We start from the raw sequence: 24,073 nt of genomic DNA on the forward strand, positions 1-24,073 counted from the left end.
GATGTCAGCCAATGGGATCCCAGGGGACAGTTCAATTCACAGGTACAGTATCCACTGAGAGAGACGAGAGGTAGGCCCATGCAGGTGAGTCCACAGGCAAGGGTGTAGAAATGTTTCAGGTGATTATGTTTGAGATCGAAACTAAGTAAGCTAACTGCTTGCTTAGTTTGCCTGAGCATTGGTCTTTTTTTATTCTGAGAAAGAGGTTTAGGAAGGTGAGCAGGCAGGTGAGGTGATCCGCTAAATTCTCCAGTGAAGGATTTCAAAGAGGGAGGACCAAGTTGATGAAGAAGCCACTCTTCCACCAAACAGGGAATGCTGGGAAACAGGGAAACGCAAAGAAAAACTAAAAGGCTTAGAAAATCACATGGAAGAGCCTGTTAAACACTCAAATGTAGCAAACAATCTGACAGAGAGTGGACACTGGAGATGGTCATTGACTTGTCAGAAGATGGATGGATGGATAGATGGATATCACTGACCTTTTGAACACGGCTTCTCTTTTGTCTGACCATGATATTTTTTGTTTTGAATATACCCTGATGTGTTACAAATATATCCTCTTCCCCTCACGTTCATTTATTTTTGAGTCAATTTCCTTCATACACTCCAATAAAATTTTAAACTACATTGCATCTGACAACGCTGACACTTCTATCACTCTCCCAGACAAGCATAATCAACAATCTTTGTCAATTTTGTTGGATTTAAACTCACAGATTTACCCAGTGGTTGTTACACAAGGGAGTCCGCAGCCCGTTATCCAGTACACCTTCCTCAAGGAGCAGCTGACATTTACTAGTGTAAATCTGTCATCTCAGGAGCTATCTGTATGCCACAGTGTTTTGTGGGGAGAACTTTGACTTTGAGCATGCATTCGTTAACAGTGTAACTCAATCTGAGAAGTGCTTCAGCCTAGCGATGAAATCTAGAAGATTGCAGCTGCGAAAACAAGCAGCTGATGAGTCCCTGAGGAGGTCAAATCCTTTTGCACAACTGAAAATAAGCTCTGATGCGTATGCAACCCTGCAACGGGCAAATCTAGATATAAACAAAGTCCTTAATTGAGATAAGTAGCTGCATTTACCTAATCTTGACTATTTTCGGTCTTGTCCTAGTAATTATAATATCACTCCACAATGTGCAGGTACACTTGAAGTAATTGCTGGGTGTGGGGTAAGCCTTGATGAAGTGGGATGCTGATAGCACCCGTGATTGGATAAAATATAAATCTTTTGATCTCATGTAAAGGTTAAGAATAGTGCATCAAATTTCTCTTTAATTCTTTTTTTCTTTTGTTTTTTCAAAGCAAAAACTCGTTTTTGGAGTTTCATCTGACTGAAATAGAAAATGAATATTTCTTTGATCTCTGAATGAGAAAAAAATGCCAAAAGCGATCACCAGCCAACAGGGAAAGTACAATAACCCAAGTCTAGTAAATGGTGTTCTAGCAGAAGGAGAAAGCAGAGCTACACAATACAGCTTTTGCGAACAAATGCAGAGGATTAAGTAAGTTTCCCTTTGAGAAATTAACTAGTACAAAAAGTGGAGATAAAAGAAGAGACAGAATAACAAGGCCTATTCAGAGGTTTAGCCATGCATTAAAAATCATAGTGTTAAGCTTCCTGACAGATGCTAATGAAGTGATGTTTACATTTTTGATTCGCTGCCTAAACAAAGATAAGACATGCTCTCAGAAAACAGCAAACCCTGCAATCCAAACACATCCATTGAGTCTGTCACCAAAGACATGACAGCTTTCTTCCCTTTCTTTAACAACAATAAGCAGCTCATTTCCATATTAATGAGAAAAAAGAAAGGCAAGTGGATGAAGGGGGGGTGTCGAGCACGGAGGGGGCGATGTTGCTTCTTGTTGTCTTGGCACCTATTGACAAAGTCTTCAAATAGGTTGTTAATGACCAGCCTAAAACAAAGGGAGCAGCCTGTGGAGTAATCATATCAATATGTTGTGTATGTACATCGTGCTGAGTACTGTCGCCATATCTCCTGTGTGATTGCTCTGGCGTAAATGTTTTTTGCCACACATTTAGATATACGCACGTGTTCACGCAAGGACACGTGCGTGCACGTGTATTTGCCGATCTATAGACAGTGCGAAACATCTTTAAAAATCAGACATCCTCATCACACAGGAAGTAAGCTTCAGTACACCCAAAGGGTAAACACCAAATTAGCAGAATTAGAGTACACAAAGCCAAATTGAGAGGGGGGAGGGGTGTTACAAAAGATCTATTGGATCTCTTAGCACCGATGCCACAAAATGTAAACTGTTTATGAGAAAATGCTGTTGTCTTGACCTGCAAAGTAAAAACTGTACACTTCGGATTGGGCCATAAAATCCGACTTAAAGAAGGGGGCGGGGTACCGTTTTTACACTGGGTTCATTCAATATGTCACAGAGACTTCTAAGACTGTGATTTTTTTCTTTATTTGATGTGAACAAATAAGTTGGGTTAGACCACAAAGGTATTTTAACCACCTTGAAGAAAAGAAAATTTCAGCTTAATTTCATGATCCAGCATTTTTGGATCTTGCACCACTGAAAACTACATGTCTGCGTATTTCAGTTTCAGTTTCAGTCTAAGCATAACAGTAGATTCTTTAAGGTATGCAAGAAGTTGTCATCAAACTATCAACATCACTCAACGTATGCAAGAAAATGTACAAATGCAAATATCTGCATATTTCAGTTTCTTATATGACTTAATCCTGGATTCCCCTCAAGGATATCAGACTCACACTTGAAAGAGATGAAAATTTAAAAAAAAAAAAGGTTTTATTCACAAATTACATCATAACTTATTATAAATAATTTTGTTGTAATCCATGTATCAAAGTCCCAAAATGTAAATTGTGGCATCTCTGTAATTTGTTCCCGTATTCTGTGTAATTTCTTAGGAGGCATTCGCCAAGGCAACACTTGACTCCGAGAGGCATCTCCTAAACACAATCTTCCAGTTCATAGTGCATGTCATTAGCCTCCTAAATTACAAACATCATTAGGGGAATTGAATCAGCTTAGCATCCTGGGGGGGCTCAGTCTGCTGTTCCTACATGGTGAGCTCATTCTGAGTGTGGTGTCAATCCTATTTCACAAGTTCAAGGAGACCCATTGGGGGTCTGAGCCGTTCACCCCCTCTTTATTCTTGCATGGTGAAGCCCTGTTTCCTTATTAGCAAAATAAAAAAAAGAGGTTGTAGGTGGGTGGGTGCGTGGTGCAGCCTTCATATATGTTGAGCATGTAGGAGCAATGATGCATACTGATCTTTGCAACTTAAACAAGTGCTGGGGCATGCTTTGGCAGCCGTGCATGTTATTATTGATTTGTTTTTATTCATTAGAGAAAATAAATATATTTTACAACTCAACCAAAAACAAAAAAACAATACAAAAAAACAGAGAAATCAGACTGTAATAACTTACCAAGAAATGGAAAGTGTGGCGATGAGCAGGTGCATGAAAATTGCGATTGAGCTGAGTACGTGGGGAAAATCCTTTTGAAAAGAGTCTTCAAGGTGGAAGTAAAGTACCAAGGGAAAGCAACTGATTCATAGGAGGGGAACTGAAATATAGGAGGGGTGACTAGAAACACAACATGAGGAAAAAGAAATTTAAATAAATTCGCCCCTCGAACCTCCAGTGCAACATGGTCCTTGTACTCTGGAGCAACAACTAATTCCAACCGATGTAAAAAACATGGTGGGGGTGGTGTGCCTTCAATAATTCATCTGGAGTTTGAAAGATGTGTGTCTCCAGAGACCGTAGTGTAGATAGCATGTTGCACAGCTCTCCAGGGGACTCGCCATGAACTCTGCATGTGAATTTGTGAGTATGGAGATTGAGTTCAGGGTTCAACATGAGAAGGTCTGATATGGCTCTACACTGAACCCTACCTCCTCTTCTTACAGCATAGAATAAATTCCTCCAGTACTCAAAACTCCCCACAGATCTCCACCAATCTTTTATGTTGATGCAGTGGTGGATTCGATGTGAAATGCAGATCACAGTTTTTTGCATGTTCAGCAATAAAAAAAAAAAGTAACATGGCACTTTCCTATTATATATAATTCACAATTCATTTGTCCATCTATGATAACAACCTGTAATGGCTCAGATGCAGCATGTCAGAGGCTGTTCTAGATCTTGCTATTGGGGAGTAACAATGGTCTCACATTTCCTTCGTTTGTACACAATCTGTCTGATTGTGATACATAACAGGCAAAGTCCAAAGATGGTTACAGATGGTTTTGTGACCTTTTCCAGCTCAATGAGCATCAATTCCTTTTCTTAGGTTCTCTGAAATCTCTTTTGTTTGGGCCATGATACATTTCCACAGACATGTGTTGTGAAGGACAGACTTTAGGGATTCTTTAGAGGCCTCATATTTATACTTGAACCTCATATTAAGATAATTTTCAACTGCGATCTACAGGCATGCTGCTGCAGGAAACAAGGTGGGTTAGAAAGATAAATAACACTCAATGGTTTTTCTGTAAAAACACCACTACTTTGTCATTTTTAATTAACTGGGTTCTGTTTTGCAACTTGTGCGAAACGTTTTCAGGTCAGCTTTGTAAGGAAAAATAGAAAATTATTAAGGATTTCCAAAGTGGCACTACTGTAGATGTGTTTCTTCCTTTAGTGTGAAAATGGAGTATCTGATATCATAAAATAGTCACAGTTTTCTGCCACCATTTTCCGTTTTTCCAATTATCTCACCGAGTTCGGTTCAATTCTTGTCTTCTTGTGCTATAAGCTGCCCAGCCCCCACATATAGCCAGTGTTCTGACAAAAGGTGGGCAATCACTGATGGAGAGACCAATAGAGAAGGGAGGTCAGGCAGAATAGAGCAATAGGAAAGTTAAAAAAAAATGGCTTGCTCTGTAATGTAATGAGATTGAGAATGAGATATAGAAATGCATTGTGGTTTCTTGAATCTGTAGCAGCGTTCAAAATGTTTATCAGAGGCAACCTCTTCATGGTTTAATCATATGAATCAATGTGTGTCGTTTGTGCAACAAGTTCCAAAAAAAAAGATAGTAAAAATCAATCATGTGCTGTCCTCCATGCGCCCCACGCTTTCACAAAAAAACTGGGGACGTGCTCTTTGCTGTATATTCTTGTCAAATCAATTGAGCATGGGTGAGTCCAGTGTACAGCACAGTTAAACCATGTCTAGGACTAAATTAAATTCTCTGCCTTTACAAAAGCCACGGCACTACTTGCAGAATAATCACTTTAGAGAAAGCAAAGGAACTCCTAACATAATCAATATTGGGTTGTTGAGATTTGTACAACTCCTTTTCTGTAAAAACGCTCTCTCTACACAGAGCGAACATAAAAAAATCTAAGTGTGTCTCTCCTTAGATCTACAAGGTTTACCCTTCCTTCACCTTTTACTCACTTGGCTGTGCTGTTTTATGAGCTTTCAGTCAGCAGCATCCCACAGTGATCCATACTAAAGAGCACCATTAATCATCGGTACAATGTAATGGGGTGAAACACAAATATCACAGCCTTGTACAGTCTCCTATAACATCTTAGTAGTATGTTAAAGCAATTCCATAAATTATACATTGACTGCAGACTAAAGCACTGCTGGTACATTCATAATTCTGTGTGGTAGCATTGTATGGAGAGAAAGAAAGAATAATTTTGACATATTTGCTTGTAAAATTTTTATCACCCTATGAAGTTGGGTAGAATTTATGTGACAGGCATGCAACATTTTGTCATCCATGTTAGTGGAAGTCGGGGTCGGTGCACTCAGACATCGCATCTAGTTGAAATTTGGACCACACACAGATAATCTGGCTCTCAGGCAACACTGGCAGACCAACAGCCAGAACTGACTGCTATGGCATATTTTACAGTTAACGCCAAGTATTTGAGATTTGACGTGCCAGCGATTTAAAATGAAGATAAAAGGCAAAGAACTTCCTAAACTATTCATGATTGGCTAGATGCTGGTTTTCTCTGCCATTTGGCGAAAGACAGGAATTTTACAGGGATTTTATTGTAACTTTTCAATGAAAAAGGCTGAGTGGTGCACCAAACAACGCTGATCAGAGCAGTGAGATGAAAGTGTTGTGGTGGTGCTGTTAAGTGATTAAGATTATGATTCCAATATGTTTGATTTGATCCCATTGGTCAATGCCCTATTCCTATTGCTTAATTTTAGCTACTGCAACTATACTTAAAGCCGGATCAGGTGACCCTGAACCCTGAACCACCCCTTTCTTATTCTACTATTGGTTCAGACTTTTGCAGGACAGAGGTTTGTTCCTGTTAAAAGAGAGTTTTTTTCCTTACCACTGTCGCAAAGTGCTTGCTTCTAAGGAATCATCTTAGAAAATGCAGGGTAGAGCAATTTAATTCAGTCTTATTCATATAACGCCAAATCAAAACAACAGTCACCTTAAGGTGTTTTATATTGTAATTTCTCAATAATAAAGAGAAAACTCCAAAAAACAACCTTTTGGGTAAGCACTTGGTGACAGTGGGAAGAAAAATCTCCCTTTCAACAAGAAGAAATCCCTTGCAGAACCAGGCTCATAAAGACAGGATAAAAGACAAGGTGCAGAACAGAGTCAGATTTTAGTTTTGAGCCGAATCTTGAAAGATTGCATTATATTATTGATCATATGATTTGGTACTATAAAACTAAACATGCATTGAATTGACTAGCACTCTACTGTGATTTATATAAAAGGTGAAATCATCTTTTTTTAAAAAAAGAAAAATAATAACAGCAGGCCACGGAACCAAAACAATGAGCTCAGAGAAACTGAACTATACTTAAAAACAATATAGCCTCAACACAGTGATAAAAAAATTATAATAATAATAGTTGGTACAGTTTTTAAGAACTGAGAAGCAGAAGTTTGACAAAAAAGCCACATATAGCAATACATCAGATAGTTAACTTTTAAGAGTTCTTGAACTTATCTTCAATGCTCTGAGCATCACAATTTAAAAAAAAAGGCATTCCCCAAGAAAAGCACTCCTCACCTGAAACTAAAACTATCTCAGTTTTAAAAACTCTTTTAAAAAGAGAGAGAGAGATGCGGTCATTCCAGAGGAAGAAACCAAAAATGACCGCATCATTTATGCTCACCGCGGTAGAGGAAGGTGTGTGTATAACAGAGAGAGAGGGGGGGGGGGAGAGACGGTGGCGGTGGTGGTGGGGGGGGGGGTGTTCTTCTTCTTCTTCTTCTTGGTTTATGTCATTGGTTTAAACGACCCAAGACCCCGCCTTTATAAAAAAGAGAGTTAGACATAGTGTGACTACAGCCAAAGAGAGAGAGAAAGAGAGAGAGAGGTAAAATAAAGCAGAGAAGCAGTTAGACACCTACTCGGCGTTTATGCTCCGTCGTATTTGAATAAACAAGGACTCGCTTCAACACATTGTAGCTCGTTCCCTGCTCGGCTATCACTCCTCTCTATCCGGTTGTTTCTTCTCGCCTGCCCCTAAAAGAGAAAAAGAGAGGGGGGGAGAGAGAGAGCCCGCGAGAGAAGCCGCTCGTGCAGCGCGCGGAGGATTAATAATAAGGTGGAATCAGAATTACTCCAAATCTTATTTCGTGTCCCCGAAGCGGATGATGCTGCCGCCGACGTGTGCCTAAAAAAAAAAAAAAAAAAAAGTCGGCTTCTCAACTTGCTATCTGATACCATTCATCCAGGTAAGACTGCATTTACAGAAGCAACACCAGCCGTGCAGATTTAACTCGTGTAATTCAGTTTTGGAGGAGGGATGGTGGTGTTGGTGGTGTTGGTGGTGAGGAGGGGGGTTCAAAAGAGAGTTGGCCGCCGTTGGGTTTCGGGTCCGCATACGGCTCTGACCATGTGTGTCCACCTTACTGCGCCATGAAGATGGGGGAATGGTCGGTCGGGGTGGGTTGTACACACGGGAGGGAAATTATTTCTGACCACGTATATAGCACGCTGTGTCAAATGTGGACACGACCGGACCGCGTTTCCCTCCTTACAGTGTTGACATTTACGTTCCTCACCTTTACATGGCGAAAGGTAGCTGTTCGGCAAAGGCATGCGGAGTGTATTGTTTTTGCACACAGCCAGACCCCTCACGGAGTGCGTGTCGGTTAAAAGAAAATAGGAAGTGCATTAGTAGAGTGTCTGTTGAATGGCTGTGGAGTTGTACAGGCTGTGTTGTGCTTTCCAGCGAGACTATTTGCTCATAAATCCTCTAATACCCCATGCTTGATCCGAATGACTGAGTTTTTGTAGGCATAATAGTGTTGTAGAAGACGTCATCCTGTGTAATCTTCAGCGCTCCTCGCTGCTCAGCCTGTGTCTCTTAAAAAGAAAGAAGAAAAAGGAAAGAAAGAGAAACGCACGCGCAAAACGCACGCACACAAGTCATCCCAACAGGAGCACATTTGCTGCATCACAATGTCACTGACCATTCACGTGTTTGTGTCCTTGCACACATTTTAAGACCTCTTTTGGAGACACTTTGCAATAAGCTGTTACGCATGGTTACGGAGGATCAGAGGGCCCCTTAAACTTTTTTTTTGAATTGCAGGGCCCCGCAAATAGATAGAAGATCAAACACCTGCATCTGATGACATTTTGCCCCGAGGAAACTCACCTGAAAGGATTTGGTGGTTTAGTGTGGAGCTGCAGAGGTGCAGTTTGCCAAATAAAAGTAAGATTTTAGAAACTGATTAACTTAACAGTTGTTAAGTGGATGGCGTTCTCTTGATCCCATAGACGATGTGACTTGAAAACCGCTAGAGGAGAATAATGAGCTGTTTTCTGTAGTCCCTGCTCTTAATCAGTTAGCTGTATTTTACATAGAGGTGAGTGTATATTATTTTAATTGCTGAGCTGTTATTTGCAGCTGGAATAAAGTATCACTTCTGGTTGGGTAAACTTTAAAAAAAGTAGTAAAGAAAGTGCTTCCTCTGTTTACAGCCACCTTTAGGTGCAGGCAGCGTATAAATGAGCTGCTAATTGCCTTGTGTTAACTTGTTAATTACACCCACTAAAGTATTCTTACATATTATTGGACTAATTAATTCACTGATTACTCTGAAAATATGACAACAGGACACGTGTTGGATTAATGAAGAACCGGGGTTATCCCAATTCCTTATCGCTCATCATTAAAAACATCATCGTCAGTAATTAATTCTTGTCAACTAAGATAATTTCCATCCAGCACCCACACCAAAAGAAAAAGTATAATCTTGATATAATCAAAGTAAATAATTGGATCACTGCAAGCTAAATAAGAGGTGACCTCTTTGTCTGTGCATGTATTGACTGAGAAGGGAGGGGGGCGTGTGCGCCTTAAGGAATATCAGACTGTTACAGATGTGTGCAGCTTGGACATCTGCTCCGTTGTCAGCCATTGTCAAGGAAGCAGTTAAGATGGTGGGCAGATCAGCTCAACAGAGCTCCCTTGTTAGGAAAAAAACGATAAACTGCAAAAGTGCAGCAGGAAAGAGCTCCTAACACAGAGCGGTATTCTACATTCACAATTACTCCTGGTCCACAGTGGATCAATTCCTCATTCATAACCAATAAAATCGCTACACATACGTTAAGATACATATTTTTTTGCAGAAGGCACCCTTTGTTAGGCTCACCTTCCCACACTGTGAGTCAGTGTTATCATTTAGAATGGGACCTGTCATGTTTCCACAGAGGAAATTGAACAGACTCAGTTAGCCGACCCCGTGAAGAGCCTGCCCTCTGCCATCCTCTCCTGTGTTGCCGAGCAGCACCCTATCACTCAAGGCAATTGAACGTCTCTGAGGGGACCTCTGTTAGCCCCGTGCAATATTTATTACCATCCATCATCCCAAGACTCTCGCTATATGGGTGAATAACAGTGGCTGCTAAGTTCTGTGTTAAAAAGTTCCCTCGCCAGCAACCATTAGAAGGGATTTATGAGAGCGGCTTCCCAAGAAGTGCTGTGGAAGGGAGAGGGAGCATGTTTTAGAGTTGCTGCGTAGCCTGCCCGCTGGGCTGTGCTGCCAAATATGTCATGGTTAAAATTCTGACTGGCTGAAGAGCTGCCTGAATGTCTCATTTCCATTTCAAGTTTGTTTTCTTAATAGGTTCTATTGCTTTAATTAATTAGTAGACTGGAAGAAAATTTCCCTGAAAATGTCACTCTTTCACTGTTTTAAACCTTCTTTGAATGGAATGTGTTTGGTTTTGGGTGGAGGGAAACATTTTGAAGTGCTGGAAAGTTGCATTTGGCATTTTTCTTTATTTTGACCTTTAGTAGATAAAACAACTGATTATTTGCAGCTGCCTTGCTCAGTGCTATAGTGACACGTGTAGCATTTAATACACCATGCTGTGTAATTCCCATATTTGCTGAATTGTGAAGCTAACAAGATGTCTATTTTCAGTGTATTTTCTTTGTAGATAGTAATGATGCTGATCTAATGTTCACTGTGGGCTTTAATAAGAATCAACTAATGTATGCATGCTGTGCATACAGAGCTGGTAAATTCTGCCTTCATGTCCTTTGAATGAGCCTGTGTGCATGTTGTGTGAAAATTACGTGCTCGCTACATCTCGATGTAGTCTTTGATCCTGCAGAGATGAGATGGGAGAGGGTTTTTTTTCAGTTTTCCACTCTGCTGAGATTATTTGTTTGTCAGGGTTGAAAACAATTGCAGTGTATCTAAAAACGGGTGAAACCATGGGTATGGGACAGCACCATAAACGAATGCCTTATTACGCTTCTTTTAGGTCAATTTGAATATGTGTTTTAATTGGTCTCTGAAGGCTAAGACTAGTCGTCTTTTTTTTCCTGCGTTCCTCAAAAGTGCCTGTGTGATGTGACTGCGTAGAGCTGACGAGCCCGGGAGCAACGGTGTTCATTTGAAGCTCGCTCAACGTGCTCATTATTTCCAAGCAAAGTGAAGATTGATTTAGCTGAAAGCTGGGATAGTGTTTTTAATGTTTACTTTTTCTGCTGTGAAAAACGTGGCTGTAGAAACTGATCGAGACGGTAAATCCGGAAATCTTGGAAACAAGGTCTTTGCTACTCACGGCAACAAGAGATGTCATTACTCAGCAAGAGGTACTATCTCATGCTTTGAAAACTCCTCTCACCTTTAGAAATGCTGTATTGAAAAGATATCTCAAAGAAATAGTTTACTTGTCATTCCCATTTCTTTGCTTTTTCTCTTAAGGCATTGTGAGTCTTCACTTTTACGCACATTGAAGAGCGCGTGTGTTCAGTGTGGGTGTGGTTAGAGGGGGACTATCATCGCTAACCAACCCCCACCCCCACCCTTTCCTATAATTTCATTGACAGTAGCAGCAGTTGTGTTCTCCAGAGCTACACAGGGGTAAAGGATAATTGGAGCTGTGGATGTCTTTTTCGTGGTAACGGGGAAAGTGGAACCCTGTGCCAGCACTATTCTCTGTACTATACAAAGGGACAAGATCCAGCGATAGGGTGTGCATAAGAGATCTACAGTATTCGCTAACACAAACAGATGTATTTTATTCTGACTGAAACTAGTAAGGCTGAACCTCATGTGGCTTCTGAGTTGGCTGGCAGTTTTTTTTCCCTGCTGTTATTGGAGTGGATGCACTGCAACAGCCACTCTGTGCTTTTACCTTGCACCACTCTACATTAGTATCAGGGGAGAGCGATGTGCCCGTGTAATAAAGTGTAGGTGCATTGTCTTTCAGCAGTGCAAAAGGTCACGCAGCGCTTGTACTTTGGCCCCTGTTGGCCGTGTCAGAGACCATCTTGTTAGCATTAAGGTATGAGTCGTTTGGCAAAGCAGCACTACAGCAATTAGAGTTATTAATTATTTTTTCATAACTTAATACACTTTCGTTTAATGCATATTAATTGATGTGCTCCCAAATCTGCACTCACATAATCCACCAAGGATTTCTCAAAGGCAAGCACAAAAGGCTTTTATTATCTTAGGAGGAAGTGGTCTTTTGGGACGTAAAGTGCCCCTACTCAATTGTGTATTACAATATGAAACAGACGTAAGTGAAATGAAATTACAACATATCATCAGCACGGTGAAGGATCCTATTGAATTATTACCTCGGCAGCGCCATTGTTGTAATGTCAGGCTTGCTCTCTTGGATGTGACAGAGGGGTTTTTTTATAAAGTCTTCATGCAAGGAAGTAAAAAGCAGTTTCAAGGTTAAACTGTGTGAAGGCCAAATGTTTGGGGAGGCTGGATTAATTTCATGTCCCATAATGTGATTTGCAGTATCTCCTCCTCTCCTGCCCTTGGTTTCTTTGGAGATGTGCGAGCCTGATGAGAGCTGAAAGCAGGAGGGGAGGACGGGGGGGGTGCTGCTGTAACTATCTGCTGCATTTATAAGTGTTTACAGGACTCCTAAATGGAATTAGGGAAGATGGTGCGTGCTTACAAATTCACCATCATTCCCACACCCTGTCTCATTACTGAATACTAATTCAGAGGTTATTCCTTTGGTGCGCGGCAGAGAAAATGAGCTTTCTCTCACACATGCTAGCACGCACAACCACAGACAGACATATGCTTAAATATAAAATAACAGAACACACACCCAAAAAAGCGCAATCACACGATGGGCGCTGGTTCCCGAAAAACAAAAATTAGTGGACGTTATCAATTGCAGGGCAGGCTACGAAGGAAGGGGGACCACCATGAGAACAGCAGCGAGTCGGCCTAAGAAGCATGCTGTACCCAACACTTTATCACACAGCATCTGCAGCTTAGCCGTGTGTATCTGTATATCAGCCCAGTTAATGAAACTGTATTGCATTGCCTCATCTTATACATACAGATGTCTTTATAGATATGTACACATTTCATATGGCACCATTAACACAGATAAACTTGAAGTACGTTTGCAATACAAGGAAGTGATAAAATCAGCAACTGAGGTCACTGCAGGGAGTGTTTGAGGTGTAATACTGGTGGGTGAGTGGGTGGGTGAGGGTAAGTAGCACCATCTCATTACTGCCATGCTGCAACATCAGTGATTGAAGTACATCAACACTGGGGCTGCTCAGTTTTGGTACTTAGATTAAGATTTCTGTCCAAATGGAATCAGCAGCATGTGGGTCATTCTCTAAATTGGGATGTAAATGTGATACACTGTGCGGACAAAAGATGCTCGAGGTGAAAGACGCAGCTCAGTACACCTGTGTGGACTGTGTATAGTTCGGATGTGGGTTGAGTAAATTTAACGTGTGGATAGCTGGGCATTTCTTTCCCAGTCTCTCCTTAGGTAGCTTTCAGTGAGGGCAGTTAGTATAATGAGCTGTAAAATGAGTAGGGAACAGCGAGTTTAGGCTGTCTGTTGCAACATGTTGTAGTATTTTAAACCTCTCCTTGGCAGGGGTGCGCTCAGTGGTCTGTGCGTCAAGTTGCTGTTCCTCTCCTTCTCAATTTCCTGCAAAATATAAATGTAAGTGGCGTCAGTATCACCAGTAAATTTTGTTTTTTGTTGTTTGTGTGAGTTTTTTTTTTTTACCTCTCCAAGTTCAGCTACAGTCAGATAAAGAATTAGATCTGATCTTTTGATCTATCCTTAAGCATTCACCCCCCTAATTTTAGGGAATTGTTGCTGATGCTATTATAGGGCGCTGGCTGATGCATTTAACATATTAGGGAAATTAAGAAGCTTTTGTTTGTAGGATCTCTGAAACAAATTGTTTTTGCCCCCGCTTTTGAGATAGTGCATTTCAACATCTTGCAACACACTGCTTTTATCAAACACAGTAGAACACGTCACTTACCAGATACTTTGTGGTATAAAGTATTGCAGCTGTGCTTTGATGGTATGAAAAACACCCCATGTGAGGTATTGGCATTTCAAATGCCTTCAAACTGCACTTATTCATATTTACCCTTCACATACACCCTATAGCAACGCCAATGTAGCCCTGTAGCGCTATTATATGTCTGAAAGTGCAGTTGGTAAGAAGAATGAAAAGACCAGGGCTGCTGTCTCACACTTTCTTATCTTGTTTCCTCTTTGGCTTTTTTCTTGTCCTCTAATGCACATATCCATCTCCACACCCCCACCCCTCCCCCATGCTAGTGGAGGTCTCATTGCTTATGTAATGTCTCTAAACATTTGTGCAGCATTAGGGGAAGTCAGGCATGCCAAAACTGTGCAAAACGTCCCTCTGTGCACCCCATAGAGGTGGGACAGATGGCAACCCTCGTTCCCAGTCTTGTAAACTGCCTGTGACAGGCGAGATGGCATATACACAGCTGAAGTAGGGCAACACTAACTAAAGCTTTACAGACAGTGGTGGACACAATTGCATGCACCCTCATCAGTGAGGTGCTTACTATGAAAGCCTCGTTTTATTGCATTTAGCTGTTAATTACAGCACAGTGTTTACCGCTCGCAGATTCGTGGAAAAGTTGATCCGCACTGTAAACGCACCGTCGCTTTGCCCCGCCTGTGATCCAGATTCTGGCACACCTATAACAATTGCTATCAAATTCTCGCAAGAGATCATCCATCACAATGTTAAAGAAGGTGACCCGGAGTTGTTTTCTAATTCAGTCGTTAATCACCGCCACAGCAGAGTGTCGGGCACTTTCACTTTGTTCCCCTTAACAACTCTCTGGGCAGAGTCCATTACTGAGTAAACAGACAGTGAAACACAGAAGAAATGAATGAAGCTGCCCAGCACAGAATCCCCAGAGGTGAGATCAAATGGCAGGCCCGGTGATGATGAGGGATGTTTATGGCTGGCACTCCATTAAGAGGAGGCTCTTTCCTGCTGGCTCATAATGAACATCTACCTTGTGAAATGGTTACTTGGAAGCTTTTTTCTTTACACTGAATTACTGGTCATTTTCATCAAATTTTGCCCTAATTGCTCTCAGCAGTGAGTCAGGGGAAGGGGCACTGATAAAAAGAATGAGTTTTAGGGTAAGTTGGCAAGGTGACTGGCTTATGGCAACATTAGCCATTTTGATTTGAATAAATCTCCACCACCGTTTCTCCCCCCTTTGTATGTTAATGAAAGCCAGCTCCGTCCTTGTAGGATGATATTTCAGGCCTGAACTCTTCTTCTTTTCTCTGTTTACTCGGCAACGCCTCCTCCAGATGTCCCCCACTGCGGGAGGCTTTGAGGCAAATGTGAGAGGCTTCCCACTAAACCATACACTCTCACACACACAGACATGCACACACAAACATGCACTCTCACATCACCTCTGGGGGTAGCCACTTTAGCTGACCTGTTACGAAATATGACTTCATGGGCTTCAGACAAAAAGTGTGTTGTTTCTATCAAGAAGAGACTTAAATATTGCTGACAAAAGGTGCAGCGGATGTGTTGGGGAGAAAGGAAAAACATCTCTGAAAGGAGAATGTTTTCGTAAATCACAGACAATGTACCATCTGCACCCGGCGGGGTGTATGAGCGACACTGGACTACTGCTGTGAGGAACTATTGCATTGTTATTAAATGGCTGTTGCCTCACTGGCAACCATATTAAAGCCTCAGATCCTGTGCCTGATGCAAGGCAACGAAGAGGAAAAATTTAGGAGTGGGGTGGGTGGCAGAAAAAAAAATCCCAAACCAGCCTGGCCTTCTGGACATGTTGACACAATGTGCAACTGCAATTGCATAGATTAGAAGATGGCAGTAAAACGTCTTGACAGTGAAAAGAAAGATTTTTTTCCCCTCTCGTCTTTGCCTGCTCTAACCTCTCTTAAGTCCTTGTTGCTGTCCATCACCACTACTTGCTCAGCATCTTGCACATGCTGCTGTGAAAGGGGAGCTTTTTTCATAGGTAGGATCTATGTCTTAAGAAAGGCAGATGTTACAGTTCAGGCTATACCAGAAACTCATGGTGGGAGGGTAATTTTCTTTTCCTTTCTAGATTTTCTTTTTTTTTTTACTATGACCATATTCAAAGAAGCTACTTTTTATCCCTTAAGCAGTTCATCTTCAAAATTCATTTACCATTTTTTTTTACTATAGGATGTTCCTCCCATCTCATGGCGAAGGAGCCTGGATCTACTCGTGCTATATCAGCGTGCTCACTTATTGATGACGGGGTTCATTTTGTGCACGTTGAACTACTAGCAGAGAGTTCGTGAAATGCCACTGAAGAGCGAGAGCTGATTAGCTCGTCTTGCTCTCCCCTCATTTCATTCTCGCACATTCGCACGCTCTGATAACAGTTTCTTGTTAACTTTCTTTGTGTCAGAGGTTATTAAAATGATGCAGTTTGAATATATAGTTGCTGAATTGACGCTGACCTGTGCCAAGCTTTATGTGCAATGTCTGTCTGTTATTGAAGGAAGTATTTTTTGTTACTTTTTTCTTGTATTTCCTCCAAATGTTTTGACCCTGAACAAACTGCAGGCTTTATGAAGATTGTCCAACCTCCCCATTTTGTTTAGTTTTGGTCAGTTGCTGAAAAGAAGCTTCAGCGATGTGTAATTAAATGGTTATTATTATTTTTATTATGGGATTTGGGGAATTGTTTCTAAATATTTTCTTTTTTCTACTTTTCCTAAATGGCATGCAGTGCACATGTGCTTTTATACACATGTAAGACTTAGTCTCTGAGGGTAATCACATATTTTTCTGGGCTTCTAGCGTAGCCACTGGAGACTGGAGTCAAAACTCCCTTTTTGCCCCCCTATCATTGTTTCCAAAAAATTCGAATGAATTTTTAAAAAGTTAATAAAAAATAATAATACGATTCCGAGCCTTTAAAGGGCAAAGGTACCAAAATTCCAGATATTAAAAAGCCTTCCCTGGTGAGAAATTAGAAGTGGTTGACAAAGAGGACAAAAGACTCAGCTATTTTAATAATCTCTGCAAAAGACAGACCTCGGATCATTTTGTCTTATCATGTAGAAAAGTTACAAAAAAGAGAAATGCATATATTTCTATCACATAACACAGATTCATTGCAGGGCAAATACCACGTATAGTCACCCACCAAGGGCACATTGTGAGCCAGGAAAAACCCCGCTGGCCTGAGAAAAAAATAAATAAAATCCTAGTATTTTCTCAACTGTGACACAGAACGAGCACAAAACCCGAGCAATACTTGTAAAATGTGGAGTCAAGTGACTGTCAGATCAGTAGCTCTGTCCCATCCCTGCTCTGGTAACTCTGCGAGGAGTGAATTTGTGAATGCCCATAAATATGCATACGTACTTGAACTCTGCTGCTTCTTTTTTCTGTTGTTTTTTTTCTTTTTTTCTTGACAAAAGTTTCCGCGGGTCTGATTCTTGAAGGCCGTCATGGAGCTTGACGAAAACCTGACATTTGGAAAGGTCTGCGAGAGGGATTTGTTTGTGACAGCTTCAAATTACAGTGGCACGGAGGGAGCAGGAGAAAGGGGAGGGATGCAGAGATTGATGAAGAAAATGGCTCCTGCTTATTTAAATGTCAGTTCAGCAAGGTGAATGCCTAAGCTTCTTTTTTCCCCCGCAAGCATTACATGTGTATTCCTCACAATGGAAAAACATTTCTTGCCATCTTTTATTCTGTGTGTGTTTCTCACCGTCTTTCTGTTTGGCTCAGGCGGTGTTATTGGCAGGAGGCTTTATGCCTTGTGAAGCTTTGCCAGCATCTTGACAGTAACCACAAACCATTTAGTTGTTTGTTTTGTGTAGGTAGTGACTGAAGGACCAGTCACTCAGGTCCTATTTAGACTGGAGGTTTATTCTGGACCATATATGCAGCAGTATAAAATACATATTAATTTTCCGACTCTTGCGCTCTCTCTGCAAGCAAAAGTAAGAAAGACATCACTGCGAGTACAATCTGGGGGAAGAAAGCACACAAGGAAAATAACTGATAAGTATGCTGCAGTTTCTGTATATCCAGAGTGATTTCTGTTATGTAACAGCAGTTTTTTCCCCCCCAACAAAGGCTGTTACTTCTTGTCAGCCCTCAGCGCACTTACGAGTGCACAGGGAGCTCTGCCTGTCACTGACCTTTTTAATAAGGATGAGATGACCGAAATACACCAAGTGTCCCTCGGTGATGATAGCCAAATGTCACTCAAACTAAAGGACTGTAGCCAGACTTTCACATTGAGATTCCAACAATAGTACAGAGGAGGGAATGCAGAGCCCCCTATCTCTTTTCCTTGACAAATAGCTGATGACACTGTTGGATTAAGTCCTCACAAGTCATGCCAGCTGCTGGAATCAGATGACAAGTACCTCCATGTCTACGTGTCTTAATCTTTTTCAGACACTTCCAGCCGTCGTGTATAACTGGAATATTTATCACACAGGTTGCAAAAGCCAGTAAATTATGTGACTTAAGTGATGCCTGAGTTTGACAACTGCTTTCCTGAAAGGCATGTGCCCTTTTGCCTACTTTTTCATTGTGTCCTCCTGCCATGACACATTTTATTGAAGAGCTGTCTGCGGGCGTACCACAAGAACTCTATGCTGTCTCTAAACTGCAGCCTGCACAAGTTCCCACAGTAGAAAATAGACTTTTCGAATCAGCTACTGCAAACAGAACCTGTTTTAACAGAAGCATTGCCCATAATTAAACTAACGCATAGGAAAGTATGCTGGGGTGGCTCCCGTGATTAATGGAGCAATTACATAATCCATTACACTGAATTATGAATGTGCTAATGATGAGCTCATGTTGGGTAATGATTCCTGGAGTTTGCTTGTGTAAAATATGAAGAGGGAAGCAGAGAGGACTGTCGGTGTTTGCAGATGTTCCTCTAATCACTAGGAGGTAAGGCTAAGGAGGAAAAAGAAAATGTGCGACTTCCTACAGAGAGTGGCACCTCCACCATCACGGGTCATTGCTTCCTGTTCTAGAAAGAACGCCTCCTACTGTTCCCACTTGGATTAGATGGCGTAGATTTGAGTGTCTCCTGCTATGAAATACTAAGGCCATACTAATCTAAATTAGTGTTTTATGTAATTTTTATGATGGGAGCATAAAGTATGCAATTAAGGAGGCAAAAAGACAACATAAAGGATGACAGCTGGTGACTAAGCCCTGTCATAATTTTCTTGCCTAAAACAGTGACTGGCTGCAAAGCATTAATTTGTTGTTTACATTCTTGTGTCTTTGCTATGCTTGCTTTGGTGCAGGAAATGCCTCAAATATCTTGTATCATGTTAACAGAATTCTAGTTATATATTAAGTAAAATCAACTGTTTTTACTTTATTTGCGAATTCTGGTGTTTTTTGGTAAAGATGCACTGATCGACCGGCCAGGGGTCGGGATCGGCCGATTTTCCGTGTGCTTGGCCCAGATTGCCTGGTGAGTCTCACATATGTCCAATTATGAGCTGGTCTGTTTCATGCATGTCGTTTTCATGCAGAAAATAGCTGCTCACACAGTTACGGCTATATGCTAACATATTGTTTGTGTGCTGTAGCCATGAAGCAACCTTATTGAGAGACTTAAACACCCTCACCCAATTGAACATGCCCAGTTTGAACATGATAGCAAAAGGAAAGTGGCTAAATCTGAAGTAGCCAAAGCTCGATATGAGCCTTGGTATAAGCAGTGAAAAGACCAATGCAGTTGCAAGGAAAATTGCGGAGATGGGTCAAAACAGGGTCAATGTCAATGCAAATAACTGTTGTACCTGCTTTTGTTTGTTAAGCTAAAATATGTCAGGTAAAGTCGGGTGTACAGCTAGTTTTATTTTCAATTATGTAAGTGAGAGTAGATCCTGCAACTTACTGCAGTGTGTGGGAAATTGTAAAGTTGAATCATTTCTTTTATCATGAAAACCATTAGAACTGAAGAAAAGTTGGGTTTTCTTTGTATATGCTGTCAGTTATAGTGCTTCGAACTGAAAAGAAAATTGCAGCGGATAGATCTCTATCCTTCAGTCCAGCTGCTACAGGTGTATAAGATCAAGCACCGAGCCATTCAGTCTGCCTTTAGGAACATTTGTGAAAAAATAGTTTTGAAGAGCTTACTGAATTTAAGTGTGGTACTATAAAAGGATGCCATCGTTGTAATAAGTAAATATAAATAAGTCAACTGTGAGTGGTATTATTGCAAAGTCGAAGCCTTTAGCAACCACAGCAACTCAGACGCAAAGTTACAGATTGGGGTCTGTAAGCGCTGAAGGGTGTGGTGCGTCAAAGTTGCCAACACGCTGCTGACTGAATAACTGCAAGGTTTGAAACCTTTTCTGGTGTTAACATCAGCACAAAAACTGTGCACGGGGAACTTCATAGCATATGTTCCCATTGGTGATGAATAGTTGTGTCCAGATAGCGTAACTTTAATTTGCTAGCAATAGCCAGAATAAGCTCATATTGGACCAACTCTGAATAAAAGTGTACTAAATTGATAAAAGATGCAACAGTGAATGCAAGATGAAGGTTTTGCTGTTTTCCCTGGTATTAATTTTTAATGTATGAGTAAGAGCACTTTATCTATGCAAATTGCATTTACAATCAAACATAGTTCTTATGACACTGTGAATGAATGATTTGGTATTGTCAGAAGATTTGAAGACTTGTTTTGTTTTCTTTGTTTCTTAGTTATTTTTTCTGTGACCTTATTCAGCTTCACATCTTATTACTAGATAATCTTGAAAGTACATGCAGCGTATCTGATGTTGAAATTGTCATCTGGCATTTCTTGTGTTTAGTTTCTTTAAAGCACTTAAAGCAGTGTAGGAGGGTTTCAGTTTGTTTTTTCTATGTAATGCCTCATCCTTATTTTTCTTGTTAAATAAAAAGACTTCAATTAAGGGTTTGAATAATAGTGCATTTCAGACTTAACAGACATAACAGCTACTATTTAAATGCAATAACAACTTTAAATAATAATAACTTTAAACCCTCCTAATGACTTTTCATGAGGTTTATTTCTTATAGCTCCTTCAGGGTTTTTACAGACAGTGCAGATACCTCAGTAGTACATTCTTATGAATATACTTCATAACGTTCTCATGAATCTTAGCTTAGGTCACCTTCTTCTTTTGGTTCTGCAACAGCCTAACCACAGAGATACCACCAAATGCAAAAAGCACGTGTTTGGTCTTTGCATCTGGCAGACAACTCGCTGCAGATATGTATGTAAATACTGCATCTGAGATAATAAGAAACACATCACAAGACAATAAACTAAAAATGGATCTGAGTAAATATTTTAGTAGAACTATTGAATATCTCTCATCGATATGGATGAAACCATGGCTGATGGCTGGATTAACTTCACGATGGATGCCTGGTGATTCTGTCTGTGGATGCCAGTCTTTGTAATTGTCGGTTGAGGTCTTACAATTCTCTTACAAATAGCATTGCTGTGGAGTTTCTGTGTCTTATTTACTTGACAAGCAAATAAAAGTACTTTACTGTCTGAAAGTACACAGTTTATCTTGTTTAATTAATAAATGCTGTTAAACCATGAATTTACTATATATATTGTTGTGAACATTCATGAATCTTCACACAGCATCTCCAGAGAACAAAAGTTCATTGCAAAAACAAGTTTTAATGGGGCTTGTGTTTACCAAGCTATGACCTCCATGCCCTGAATCCACATAAATGGGCTTCCTTTTTTCCTCCAATTATATTCTTTTTATGTGTACAAATAACAGAATCTGTTTGTTGATGTAGCTCAACCTGCTTCAGCGTGTTAGTGGACCTCTTTAGCTGGGATGATTGACGTCCATTATTTTTCAGCATACCTTGTCTGTTATAAACTTGCTGTGGGTGCGTCTGCATTAGATCTGGTTCATTTGAAGTTCACCGTGAGTCCATTTTCTTAGGTAAACAAAACAGCCTGACTGTCAGCTTCCAGCTGAGGACAGTTATCTGCTTATCTGTGACTGAAAATTTATTTCTTCTTCCTAGTGGGAAATTCCTCTTTGCATTCTGTCAAGGTAACAGTGTTTGTCATCTTTGAGCGAGAGGTGTACTCCGTGCTATCTGCTGTAAGGGAGTCGCTTCGGCGTTGGAAGCTGGTAAATGAATTTTGTCTGTTAATTTTATGGGGAAACAATTGCTAGGCAAAAAGACGAAAAAAAAACTTTAATGGTTTCAAATATCGCAGTAAAAGTTTGTAACTGTTGAGAAGCGTGTCTCCTCTCCAGAAATTGCCTGTATTGTTTATTGCTATGGTCAGAATTGCAAAGAGGAAACATTATGAGAGTTTTGATGAGGTTGTTAGTTTGTGTATACTAGCACGTGTATGCGCAGGAGTCCATCCGAGCATCTGTTGGCTGTTTTCTCTCTGCGTGTGCTGCTGAGTGGAGCCACCTTTTTTATATATGCAATTATTATGTAAACATGCCATTTTGGTCTCAGAGCCACTTTGTCTCACATTGGCTCTGACTGTGTTGCAGCTCAAGACTGAATTGAATGCCACTGAATGCCATGATTTCTTATACTTAAAATACTTAAAATAAAATCATACACACATTGTGAGCTGTTACGGTTATATTTGTTTTTTTCTGATTCAGTGTGTGTTTGTGTGTTTTTTTTCTTTGTTGTGTTGTGTTTGTTTTTTTGTCTGATTCTTAGCAGGATTATTAAAAAAGGTCCGGATGGATTTGCATGGAAAGTTTTCAGAGAGGTGTGGCATCGTCCAGCTTGGAAGAGATAAACAATTGGACCATTAAAAGATAGGGCAATGCTGAATATGTCATGTCATATCTTCAAATTTGTATTTTTATTAACCCGTTTTTCCCATGACAATACTCATGCATGACGTCTACGCAAAGGGCGTTTGGATACAGACACATTCAGTGACAGTTTATTTCTGCAAGCTGCAAAACTGTGACTTAAATGAATACTTAAAGCTAGTTACAGTGTCTGAAAGAGGTTTGTGTGCAGTTAGGGTCCCTTCCTGCCCTCCCTGCTCTCCAGGCCGCAGGCAGCACAGTGTCCTTTGGTCTTTATAGTGGGCCTCTGGGCTCTGGGCCACTAGCTCTGCCTTGTTCAGGTCCTTGTTCTGCTCTGCTGGTTGCATTGGCCCTGTTGTGAAATGTGATCAGTCAGCTCCATTAGGGCCTGGACTGGGTGCTTTTGGAAACCAAATGGCCCAATTCCTGGTTGTACCACCCAGGAGTTGATCTCAGGGATTGGTCGGAGCGAGTAGTGTCTGTTGCTTTGTAGTAAGTCTGCTGGGAATGCAGCCACACTGCCTTGTTGTTGTGGTATCGCGGGCTTGTTTACCACGTTCTGCCTTTGTTTGGACTCTTTTACATGTTAGGTAACAGTGGATTATGTATTTTCTTGTGGACACACAGTATGCCCAGATATGTTTCAGGTTAGTTTAATAACTTTTCTTATTAGTTATTTTAGGGCTGCTGTTGAAGTCAGTCGTAAGTACCCTGAACTCCCACCAGTATTTTTAAAGCCACCTTTCAAGTTTACAAAAGGTGAGTGTTAGACCCTTATTAGATATTTATACGCTATATATTTGTTAAAAAATCATTTTAACCCATCACATCGTCTTTGTTGTTTCCATCTGTGTCAAAGATAGAGCAGCTTTGTTGACTTTTTGCCATTTGTTGTGCTGATTTGTGACTGTCTGACATGCTCAAGCTGAGTGACCCATTCCACTTTAACCTTCTTGTTCATGTTTTTCCAGCTGTGAAGTGAATGTCCCCGCCTTTTTTTATGTTCCTTGAAAACTTGAACATCAAATTTGTGGCTTTTGCTGAAAATATGAACAAATACAAACTCTAAATTTGGCATCCTGTTTATTAGACTGACATCCTCTAATGTGTGTTAGTAGTTCATTTGAGGAGGGTCACAAATGCACAGAAAAATCTGATACTTTACACGAGTCCTGACTTGGAGCGACCTGTTAGGTGGATACATGGGAAGTCTGACAAGCACGCTTTCACTGCAGCGCAACTTTTCTAAACCAGTCTGCTTTGCATAACATCAACTTGGCTGCCTGTCATTATTGCTTTGTAATTAACCTGCAGAGGCTCAAAACGGGCGCCCTCTGAATGGCTTAATTAACCTGTGCCTAAGAGGCGGCTATTGTCCTCTTTGCTTCCATGACCTGCACTAAGCAGCCTCAGTACCTCGTATTCTTTCTGCTCTCATGTAGAGCTATAATGGCTGAGAAAAAAG

General features: G+C 40.8%; 1 protein-coding gene across 2 annotated transcripts in view; it reads left to right on the forward strand.

The window, feature by feature from the left end:
- Positions 1 to 7,315: 7,315 nt before the first annotated feature.
- ctbp2l (C-terminal binding protein 2, like) overlaps positions 7,316 to 24,073 on the forward strand; it is a 95,775-nt gene continuing 79,017 nt past the window's right edge. The window contains exon 1 of one of the 2 annotated variants that reach the window (XM_026178442.1): positions 7,316 to 7,703. The gene's annotated coding sequence lies outside the window, so the exon portion shown is untranslated. The remainder of the gene's footprint in view (positions 7,704 to 24,073) is intronic. The other variant, XM_026178443.1, reaches the window with a different exon arrangement.

The sequence above is a fragment of the Astatotilapia calliptera genome, chromosome 8 (genome assembly GCF_900246225.1).
Source record: "Astatotilapia calliptera chromosome 8, fAstCal1.2, whole genome shotgun sequence".
NCBI classification, from domain to species: domain Eukaryota; kingdom Metazoa; phylum Chordata; class Actinopteri; order Cichliformes; family Cichlidae; genus Astatotilapia; species Astatotilapia calliptera.